The sequence below is a fragment of the Papaver somniferum genome, chromosome 2 (genome assembly GCF_003573695.1).
Source record: "Papaver somniferum cultivar HN1 chromosome 2, ASM357369v1, whole genome shotgun sequence".
Classification (NCBI taxonomy): domain Eukaryota; kingdom Viridiplantae; phylum Streptophyta; class Magnoliopsida; order Ranunculales; family Papaveraceae; genus Papaver; species Papaver somniferum.
In genome coordinates, this window is record NC_039359.1 from 185428554 (window position 1) to 185440762 (window position 12209).

The 12209-nt window shown below is 35.7% G+C and overlaps 1 long non-coding RNA gene and 1 pseudogene across 1 annotated transcript; one reads left to right on the forward strand and one right to left on the reverse strand.

Moving 5' to 3' along the window:
* LOC113352498 overlaps positions 1-12209 on the forward strand; it is a 134097-nt pseudogene that overhangs the window by 116767 nt on the left and 5121 nt on the right.
* On the reverse strand, positions 7622-8661 carry LOC113349991. Its single transcript, XR_003360531.1, has 2 exons — positions 8520-8661; positions 7622-8408 (listed from the first exon to the last, which is right to left on the reverse strand). It is a non-coding gene; the product is annotated as an uncharacterized LOC113349991 (long non-coding RNA).

Genomic DNA, 12209 nt, shown 5'->3' on the forward strand with positions numbered 1-12209 from the left:
TTTGATTTTTTATTTATTTGTTTATGGGTTTTTAACATACAAATTTATGGATATCTAGTAAAATTCACAACCCTAAGTCTATGACTTATAACAATGCATTGTAGTTATCGTCTACCGACAATATTTATACACGCATACTATCACTATCCACTTGATATGTTCAAGTTGTCACTCGAATAGTTCAATGCATTCCCCAATATTTCAATAATGCATATTCGGATTCAAAAGCAGTCAAAACTTTGTTGTCAAATAATACTCCTAGGCTCTTAGCTACTTGCTACAAGACTAACCAACAAGGAATGCAACAGGAAGAGAGTCAGAGACTAGCTAGAGAAAAAGAGAGTGAGAGAGGGAAGTCAGGGAGTCGATTTATCTTTTTCTTTTTCATTTGGAGGTGTGTACAGTATATGCTACATGTGGTCTGTACTTTAGAGTTCAGACTCAAAAGTTAAAGAAATAAAACAAAAAAAAAAAAGTAAAAAGAGTAGTTGGTTTCATGATCAAAGACATAGCTAGCCTGTGCTTATATACGCATGCAACGAGATTCCAAATGTTTCAAGAATATTTCGATTTGCTAGCTATTATGTCTTCTTGCCCAAAGGAATGCTTTAAAAGGACAAGAAGAGAATTGAAATGAAATCAATACCTCTGGTTCTCTGCTTCTTGCTCAAAGGAATGCTTTACATTTTGAATTTCTCAAATACAAGTTTAAGAGGTAATATTAATTATTTTTTGTAGATTTTTCATTCAATTAAAGATATAATTTATTAATACGTTATTAATTTATTTATTATCGTTTTTTTCTTTCATGATGTTAGAGTAGTGAATATAGATGTTTGAGAAATATCGATGTTTTTTTCTTTCATGATGTTTGAGAAATATTTAAGAAATGTTAAGTGAAGAAATGTTTCATTCTATTAACGTATATTTACTTAATAAATGTTTCATTTTTATCTAAGAAATGTTTTAAGAAATATAGATTTTTGGTTCATTTTATTATCATTTATTTAAGAAATGTTTTAATAAATGTTAATATTCATAATTAAATAGTCCATCAACTTGAATCAGTTGACACGTAAAAAATCATTGTTTCTTTATAAAAAAAAATGGCATGATGAATTGATATATGTCACTTATTGCTATGTGAAATTTCCTACTTACAGAATATAATGGAAGGATCAACATCTGCAAAACGAGATGTTTTTCATGCATATTGTACTGTAATGAGTGATGGTAAAAAGTTGAAGTGTAATTTTTGTGAAAAAGAAGTGTCTGCGGGAATTTCGCGTTTCAAAATGCATTTGGCACAACAAAGAGGTACAATTACTCCCTGCATGCATGTGCCACCTGAGATTAAAAATTTAGCAAAAGTATGGGTGCAAGACAGAAACAAAGCAAAACGGCAACGAGTACCAGAAACTGAATATGAAGATACAGAAATTCAAGATATGTATGAAAATGAACCGTGGAACCCTGTGCATGATATAGATGAAGAAGAACAAGCGCCGGTAACACAAAAGAAAATGGGCGGGTTATCGAAGTTGAAGAACCTTTTTGGACGAAAAAGTAAGAATACTAATGCCGGAAAAGGACATCACAGCGTCCACAGGCCTCTATGGACATACCTAGTTCTTCAATGCGTACACCACACCAAGCACCTAGGATGTATGTAGATATGGGAGGACAATATAATACTAATAGGGATTCTCAACCTAGCATGGCGAATTTTGGGAGAAGTAAAACATGCCGGGAAAAAGTTGATTCTTCTGTTGGACGTTTTTCTATGCTAATGATATTCCCTTCAATATGGCCAACTCAACTCAGTACCACGAGGCATTCAATGCAGTTGCAAATTTCGGAAAATCATACAGAGCTCCGTCTTCCTATAAGTTGTCGAACCCATTATTAAGGCAGGAAAAACAAAGGATTCAGAAGGATGTGGTGTCGGTCCAACGAAATTATTGGAGAGAGTATGGGTGTACACTCATGTCAGATGGTTGGAAAAACAAAAATAACCATACGATTGTAAACTTCTTAGTTTACAGTGGCCATGGGACAGCATTTTTGAAAAGCGTTGACATCGAGCATAATCGGTTGACAGCAGAGTATTTGATGAGTTTGTTCAGACCGGTTATAGAATATATTGGTCCGACAAATATTGTTCAAATAGTAACTGATCAAGGATCCCAATTCAAAGCCGCGGGTAACTATTACAACTTAATTTAATTACAGTTGTTTATTTTTATGTATTATTAATTCATTTCTCATTTTGTTTTAATAGGTATGAGATTGGCCATAGAGTATGGTACATTTTTTTGGGTACCTTGTGCAGCTCATGTGTTGGATTTAATGTTGGAAGATACTGAAAAGTTCCCCTTTGTTAAAGGTGTGATTTCAGAAGCTAGAAAAATCAGTAAATTTATTTATAATCATGGTTGGGTTCTTGCTAGATTCAGACAACATTCTAGGGGACGCAATCTATTGCGCCCTGGCTTAACAAGGTTTGCGACAAATTTTATCGCAATCAAAAGTATCATTGATCAACGTAATGCAATATAGAGTCTTTTTGTAGACCAAGAATTTGTGAACTCGCCAGAAGGAAAAACTCGTACGGCTAAAGATGTGAAAAACATTATTTTGAATGAGATGTTTTGGCACACATGCCAAAATGCATGCATGATGGTTGGTCCTTTATTGAAAATGATCCGTTTCTTGGATTCAGATAAACCTACCATGGGTTATTTGTTTCATGCACTTGCTACATGTGTGGAAACTATAGAAAGGGTTTGGGTAAAACTCGAAATAATTCTATTGTAGGTGTGATTAACCGACGATGGAAAGATCAGTTGAGTTCTCCTCTTCATGCTGCAGCGCATTTTCTGAATCCATATTATATCTACAACCCAGCAGCCAATCTCATCAACAATGAAATTTCTCAGCCCCAAATTTGTCTCAGTGAAGTTATATCAAAAATGATTAGTAGCCCTCAAGAACAAGCGACATGCATGCTAGAGGTGTGAATTTTTATTAACAATTAATTTCGTAATTATATGAATTTCTATTCACAGTTTTTGATATTTTTAGGCGGGAAGAATGCAAATGATTGATAATAGATTTTTCGTGGTTGTAGGAATGATGATAAGGGGTATCGTTCAAACTCGAACTTGTGAAGGTAATGGATTTTTAGATTTAAAAATATATATACAAATATTGACAAATTGGTAGAGAGGTACTGGGACTAATGATTCGGCCAATCTTCATAACATAAGGCTTAATGATTTATTCTCAACAATAATAGCTCAAAACATATATGGACTCTTATTTTGCCAAAGTCGATTCTCAAAACATTGGTTGTAAATGTTAAGCATGGAACATCAAATCACCTAAGCTAAGCATGACCCATCTAATCAAATAACACCCAATTTAATCAAATCATATTTCACTTAATTTTTAATGCAAAAGTCTTAAAAAGAATTAATAAAATTACCCATTTATGAAGCTCGGCCTCCTCCGTCGCCCCAGTGTTGGGGTTTAACTCATCATAGTAAAAATGCTCTCAAAATATTTCATTGATGCTCAAAAGTGTTATACAATGAAGAGAAATACAAGAAATTGATGTAAAACAGAACTCTGCGACCCACAGAAGGCGTCCAGAATCAACGACAGAGCTGAGGTGCTGTTGTCGTTGAAGAACTACGACCCACAGACGACAGTCGATTTCGCTGTTGAGGAACGACTGCTGCTGCGAGTCCGTTCTTCGTGTTCTTCAGGCGTGTTAATGGCAGCAGCAGCAGCAGGTAACTTCTCTGCAACTCCTCCTGCGCCTCTCTGCTCTCCTCCAAACCTCCCCAAACTCTCGACCCCCTTCTCTCACCTCTCTCCACCTCTTATATACTTCACAGATCCAAATAACTCGCTTAAATCTGAGTTTATCTCCCTTTTTCCTTTCCCTCAAGTCTCGGTCTTCTCTTCAACTACAGGTCACGAATATCTGCTATTTTTCCTCTTCCTTACGCGCTGAGTTACTCTTAACTTTCCATATTGATGTGTATGAATATTAGGAGAATATTGACTGCACTTTCACACGTAACTTCCTTGATTATTTTCTCCAGAAAAGCCGATAATAACTCAACGTCATGTTTACTTCCAAACTCGGCTCCTAGCCAAATTTGATACCGTCCAGCAACCTCACCAGGCATGTTTAGTTAATTATAGCCCATTCGTAACAAATCCATCAATTGAATCTACTTCTAATTCGTCCATAAAATCGAACCCTAATATCAGTTCCGCTGCAAAGTCCTTTCCCGCCAAAATTCTGTTTTAAACGTGAAGAAGGGTGTCCCCCTATCCATCTCCGGTGTCCCTTTAGCAGCTGCCTGGAAATGGGTCACCCCTTAGTAATTAGGTTACCCCTTATCCAAAATCGAGGGTCCGTATAGTGATTTTCTCCCACGAGCGCAAAAACCATTTTTTTAGCCAATTTCGCCGCAAAAGCTTATTTCTCCAGAAATACCTACAGGGACATAAAAAACCATAATAAGTACAAAAATGGGTACTAACACAATATACAATTGGGCTATATTAGACACATAAATGCGTCTATCAATGATGCAAGGCCAATTTGCATCACCATCAGCAAGATTGGCTGCTCTGCAAGGTGATCCTGTAAGCTGGTGGTTGTCATACGGTGCTCAGTTTCCATCACTCCAGAGGATCGCGGTAAAGATACTAAGCCAGACAAACACATCGTCTGGATCCGAGAGGAATTGGAGTGTGTTTGAAAGAATTCACACCAAACTACGCAACCCTTTAGTTTCGTCAAGAATAAACGATTTGGTATATGTTCAGTACAATTTAAGATTGGAGCAGCAAAGAGTTCAAGGTAAAGCAAAGCGACATAACATCGATGTCCACGATGTTCATAGCCTGTTGACAGATGAAAATATGCTTGATTGGATAGCAGGGGATGATGAAACACCAGTTTTACCTTAGGAAGAACATTGGTTAAATGAATTGGAAGAGGAAGCAGCTAATAATCCAGAGCCTCTCCCTCCACCATACGAATGGCATGATCCAGAAGTTGAAATCTCATATCAAAGGTTTCCAGTGAGTAACTTTGTTTATGACTTTGGTAACCTAACATTTGGAGACAATACACAAGGTCATGAAAATGAAAATCCCATATACAATTCTCATTACACTGAAGATCGTCCAGAAGAAGATACCCGAGGAATTAATGAAGAGTATAATTCCAATATTAATATCAATAATGAAGTAGATAATCGTAATGATAATGAGGAAGAAGACTATGGTTATGAAGATAACGATACTGTTAACTACGACAGCCAAATGCATTATGCCAACCAATATGAGGCGGAGGAAGAGGAGGAGGAATCAACTGAGAATCGTCGAGAAAACAGAAAATACTTGAATAAGTCGAAAAAAAATGCCGGTACAAGTTGGTTTGTCTAAGTTTAAAATTTCAAGCACTACTGTCACTAGGTTACTTATTGTAAGTTTATAAAATTTGAAGTGTTTAATGATTATTTATGAAATTTTAGTTGTAAGTTTGAAATTAAAAATTGTATAAGAATTTCTCCAACTCAAATTTTTTTCCTTAAAAACGGGTTTAACCGGTATGAAAACGGAAAATACGGTGTAAAAACGTGTGTTAAAATGTTATTTAGAAGAAAAAAATTGAAATATTAATTTTAGAAAAACGGTAATCACAGGTGTGAAAACGGTTATAACGGGTCTAAATAACGCCATTTTTTCCTATTTATCGGTGTTATTTAGGTAAGCGTGTTGGTGAGCCTCACGGGCACGGTATATGGGCGTGAGCGTTATAACGGACGTTTTTTTGTTTGAAAAACGGCCGTTTTTCAAACCTTACTTTAGTCACATTCCATTAGAGGGGCGTCACCTAATATGACAAAAACGGGTCACTCAGAAGTAATATCAAAAACCTCTTATCTTAAATAATTTTGTAATGACCGAGCAACCCTTTAGATAATTTTAATTTAATTCAATTTTATTAGATAATAATTAATTTTTACGGTTGGAATCAATTCAAACCTGGACGTAAAACCATTTTTTACGGTTGGAATCAATCCAAACCTAGACGTAAAATCAATTTCTACAGTTGGAATTAAAAGGAACCTGGACGTAAAACTACATGCGAATAAAATTCTACGGTTGGAATCAATCCAAAACTGGACGTAAAACCAATTTATACGGTTGGAATCAATCCAAATCTTGACGTAAAACCAATTTCTACGGTTGGAATCAATCTAAACCTGGACGTAAAATTGAAATTTACGGCTAGGTTGACGAAAGAAAAATTCAGCAAACTAAACCTAGACGTAAAATTAAAAATTACGGTTGGAATTCAACTAAACATAGACGTAATACAACATGCAAATCAAAGTTTACGGTTGAATTGAACTAAACCTAGACGTAAGTTCTTCAAAAACTAAATTACGGTTGCAAAATCTAGTAACGTACCCAGACGTAACACTAGCAAAAAGTAACTAAAACCCTAATTTTATTTTGATTTCATTCAATCTAACTTATTTTAAGCACAAAAACAAATAAACAAAGATGGGTATGTTCGATTATTACCTTACATACACCGTGGGTTTGTTCGATGAAATGAATTCATGCCACAACAAAAATCACATTTGGGGACAAATAGTTTTGTCACGAAACTACCTTGTTGAGTTGCTAAATAAAATTTGGAACAAAATAAAATTTGTCGTCTAATCATCGTCATGGAAACTATTTATGGTCGCAGGAAATAATTTTGGTGACACCAAACTTTATGTCGTTGTATATATCTTTCATTGACTAGCGTAAATTGTCTTCAAAGTTCAAAATAAACGTCGAAAAATTCCCTCATCAAAATTATTTCTGGTGGTAAAAGATTTTCCTCATTAAACGTTTGGATAGCAATTTATTTTTGTCTCAATAATGAGTTCATGCAACAAAATATTTTATCTTTAACTCATACTTTCCCAACAAGTATTTTTGTCTCAAAGAGAGCTTTCAATGATCGTTACTGCCGACCTTGAAAATAATTTTTATGACAAATAACTGAGCCATTAAAAATGAGTTTTATAAACCATGAAAACTGGTCTCCATATTAGGTTTTATTAACTAATGTATTTAGTCACCGATGATTCATTTCGTAGACAAAAAAATTTGTGCCAAAATTTATTTTTTGAAGTTTGACATATTTGTCGTTAAGAAATATTTTATAGACAAATTTGTTTATCTCGCAACTAAAAATTTCATACACAATTTTTTTGTGTGCCGAATAAATATTTTAGAGACGAAACATATCATCTTTAAAATTATCCTCTACAGACGAATATCTTTGCCATTCATAAATTATTTCATTAACAAAAAAATTTGAATCAGAGTAACTAATATTAGAAACTATTATATTTGTCTATGAAACAGATAAAAGAGATAAATATTTTTGCTGCAAATACTAAATTTGGTGAATAATATATTTGCCTTTGACAAAAAGGAAAGGCAAACAAATTCTCATATTGTCTCCAAAAGATCTTTTTAGGTGAGGAAAAAATTTTGTTTTAGTTTTTATTTCGAGAGATAAACCTGACCAATTCCTTTTTGCATTCGTCATATAAAATACGAACATAATATTAGAAAGGAAAACTATATAAACAAAATATTATATCAATATATCTCAAGCAGTAATTGCACTCATGGCTGCTAATTGAACTACTTTTGAACTGCTAATTGAATTACTCATGTAACTTCAACTAAAAAAAAGGAGCAACATAAACATCTTCCGGATCTTCGTTAGTTTGAGCAACAGCTGGATCAAGAACCATATTGAAAGCATGCTGCCTGAAACTTGCGTTGGCTTCCTCAATTTGTTTCATTTTCTCTGTGTATAGCTTGATTCTGTCTTCCCCTAAAACTGGCAACATTTGCCCTCGAAGCTTTTGTTGTCCCTTGAACCTGACAATGTATCCCCTTGAGGCCTTAAAATCTCATGACGATCACGATGCCTCTGAAATTTAAGAGAAGTATTAAAGTTAGTACCTGTAAGAGGATTAAAATATATACATAACCTACTAAAACAGTATTAAATTTTGACAACAAAATTGATTCTAATCTTCATGCTAACTGTTGTTGCTCCAGATTTGGAATCGATTTTCTAAGTTGAAGTTGGCACTTGGACAATGAGACCATAGTTTTCTTCATCTTAAAGGAGGAATAGTTGTCTTACCCGTAAAATGAATTACACATACAAACAGTACAAGTAATGATCTTAATAGATCCAAATAGAAAAAATAGAAGAAACACATATTTGAATATCGACTAGATCTATCTTAACTTCTTAACGCTGAAAGTACTCTATGTCCCTTTTCTGTCTCCTGATTACATTAAAAAAAAAATCCTCAAAGTTAAAAAGTCATGAAGAACATGAAAATCCGCAGAAAAAATATATAATCAAACAAAAAAAACAAGTGGGAGAAAGTTCGTACCTTCTATGATGTATGTTTTGATATGAATCAATAAAAAGGGTTAAACAAGTGTTTTGAATCTAAATCGATCAATGGGGTTGTAATGGTGACGGCGGCTAAGTTTACTGATATGTTCGATGGAGTCTGGAAGAAAGATAAAGAGAAAAAGATATGGATAAAATTTTAGGGCATATTCTACGTATACCTTCCTTAAAGTCAAATCGGCTATGGAAAGCGAAATACATGGAAGGTGCGGGGAATTTTGGTTTGACCAAAATTAAAGAAGAAAAAGGTTAACGTGTAACCGCCACCTACTAACTCACCAAGTTCGTGGCATTATGCTATTTTTAAGGAAAAAAGTGCCCACACAAATTAGTTTTTTTAATAACTATCATTATTACCTACTAACTCCAGATTTGTGTAGCCTCTTAATGGATTTGTTAATTACCTACCATGCTATGAAGCACGAATACTGATACGAGGATATTGGTACGAAGATTCTTCAATTTTCAAAAAATAGGGATACGAGATATGCAAGGGTGCGTGTATTTATTAAAAGTATTTTATTTTATAACGATTCCTTTTAGTAAAAGGAACAACATACATAAAAAAAAATCTTAAAAACTATAGGAAATATTAAAATAAAACAAATAAAAGTTATCTCGCTCGCCCATCACTCATCAATATTGTCTTCATCAAATAACACCGTTTATATCTCTGGCTCGTTTAAAAGATTTGTAACTTAAATTTCTCCAACATCGTTTAGTGGAACAAATTTATCTCTACTGAATAATATTAAATCCTCAGTATGTTGGGGTACAATCATGTTTCTCCTCATTGAATGGATAAAATTATATATGGTCCAATTATATTTTAGGGAAGTATCCCCACTTAGAGTATCCGAGAAGTATCTCAGGGTATCTCCTACTATTTTCGTAATTAATAAAAAATGATACTTTAAATGGGTATCCAATATGTATCCCCGAGTATCTGACATTGATAAAACGTCTGATACGGATACGTCATCGATTTTGAAGTATCGTTGCTTCATAGCTACCATGCTTTAATCTAAACTAGATTTTGTGCCTGTGCTACGCAACGGGTGGACCCGAAAACCGCTTTGCCTCGCCCTGTCTCGATGCATGCTTTTTATTTGGTGTAGCTCGACTTCGCCTTGCCCCGTCCCGATGCATGTTTAGGATTTTTTATTTGATGTGGATCGGCTTCGCCTCACCCCGTCCCGATGCGTGCTTAAGATTTTTTTATTTGGTGTGGCTCGGCTTCGCCTTGTCGCGTCGCTTAAGATCTTTTCATTGGTATGTCTCAGCTTCGCCTCGCCCTGTTGCTTATGATTTTTGATCTGGTGCGGCTCGGCTTTGCCTTTCCCCGTCCTAATGGATTTTTGATTTGCTATAGCTCGGCTTCGCCTCGCCCAGTCCTGATACATGCTTAGGATTTTTTTATTTAATGTTGCTCGGCCTCGCCTCACCCCGTCCCGATGCATGCTTAAGATTTTTTTATTTGGTGTGGCTCGGCTTCGCCTCGTCCCGTCGCTTAGGATTTTTTTTCATTGATATGGCTCAGCTTCGCCTCGCTCTGTCCCGATATCAAACCATAGATGAAACTCTATACCATTTACTTAACTGAAGGAGTAACCATCTTCATTATATTGTACAACCATCGATAAGTCATTCCATACATTGATAGGTCCGTGTAAGAACCAATGAACACAAGTATAAGGGACGATCCAGACAAATGAATAGAATTAACTAAGCAATTGAGATGTATTTAGATAAATCCTCAGTTCCAGCCATCATGGCTCTATATGACTTCCACCCGCTACATATCATAACTTTAGCTTCTGCAATTTGTAGCTCCATACACACAACTGATATTCAACTGCAACACAACCTCTCAGCTACAATCTGAATTCCACCCAACCTGAATCTCAATCCAGTCTAAATTTATGTCTCCATTCAACCAGTCCCTCAGCCATTGCAACTTCCATTTCTTATTCCACCTGCAACCATCCACCAGCATAATATTCTTCATTCACACCCACTGTCTGTAACTTCTTGAACATGAAAATCCAACTCAACCTGCATTTCATCTCAAACTCTCAGCTCATCCATTCTGCAATTCCCCATCCAACAACCATAAACAATCCTCACTTGCACAACACCAACACCACTTCCAGCTGCAACTCATACTTATTGTACCAACATCGACTTCATCTCAGTACCATCTTGAACCATAACCATCAATGAGCATCAAGTCTCTGCCTAGCCATAACAGTGAGGTTCATTCATCTAGTTTAACCTTCACCATAGTAGTAAGTATTTCTTCTTACCCACCAACACCAGTTCAATAGCTCATATTCTCTGCCTGTCATTTAAACTCAATCACAAACCCCACCAGAACTACCTAGCCATTTTCAGCTTCTTAACTCAAGTAGCATCAACTCCAGTTACTGCAACAACACATACCACCTGCAATAACCATTTGGTGTTTGATAGACGCATTTATGTGTCTAATATAGCCCAATTGTATATTGTGTTAGTACCCATTTTTTGTACTTATTATGGCTTTTTATGTCCCTGTAGGTATTTCTGGAGAAATAAGCTTTTGCAGCGAAATTGGCTAAAAAAGTGGTTTTTGCGCTCGTGGGAGAAAATTATTATACGGACTCTCACTTTGGATAAGGGGTGACCCATTTCCAGGCATCTGCTAAAGGGACACCAGAATTGGATAGGGGGAGATCACATTTCTTCACGTTTTCAAATTAATGTTTTGGCGGGAAACTTCATGCATGTTTGTTGGCAGAGTTGGATTCGATTAATGGACGGTTTCTAAAGAGATTCAACCCCCAAAATCAGTTGGGCTGGATGTGAATGGACTTAACAGAGATGGTACATGTGTTTTGATCGATCACATTGGGCTGGAATAGCCGGGCGAAGAAATCAGAGTCCAAATAGGACACGTATGGTTCTGTTTACGTTTCAAAGATTTTTTGAGGAGATTCTGGGAGAGTTTTACGCTAAAGAAAACTCTACTTGGTCCTGTTCAAGTCTTGGGAGAGTTTTGGGGCAATATAATAGCTCATAAACGCGTACAGGGAGATCAGAGAGAGATATTCTCTCAACAGCGCCGAGAAGAAAAAGAAAAGAAAAAGTCGGATTCAGTAGAGATTTTTGGGGATTAAAAGACTATATAAGAGTTGGTTCAAGTCATAGAAGGGTTAGAAACCCTTAGGAGAGAGTTTGGAGTCCAGGAGAGCCGAAACAAAGAAGTTACAGAGAATTGGTGTTGCTGCTGCTGCTGCCATTGAAGAACCTGAAGAACACGAAGAACAGACTCGCAGAGTCCGTCGTTCTTCAGCAGTCTTAATTTCAACACCCAACTGTCGTTGTTTTACAACAACAGAGGCTTGTATCGTTTATTTTCAGCCTTTTCCACTTTGTAACAGTGACGCTGTAACATTTATACAGCGTTGCAAACTTCTTTTTACACCATTTTCATCAATAAAAACACATTATTAAGCCATGGATACATCTTATGATTATGTTTTTGGGATGAGGAGCTAAACTCATTAGCCAAGGCGACGGAGGAAGCCATTGTTCCACATTAATTGGTATAATTCTAATTTTACTATTTATTTGCAATATTATTATTTGATTATTTGCATGAGATTGAATTGAAATATTAGTTCTT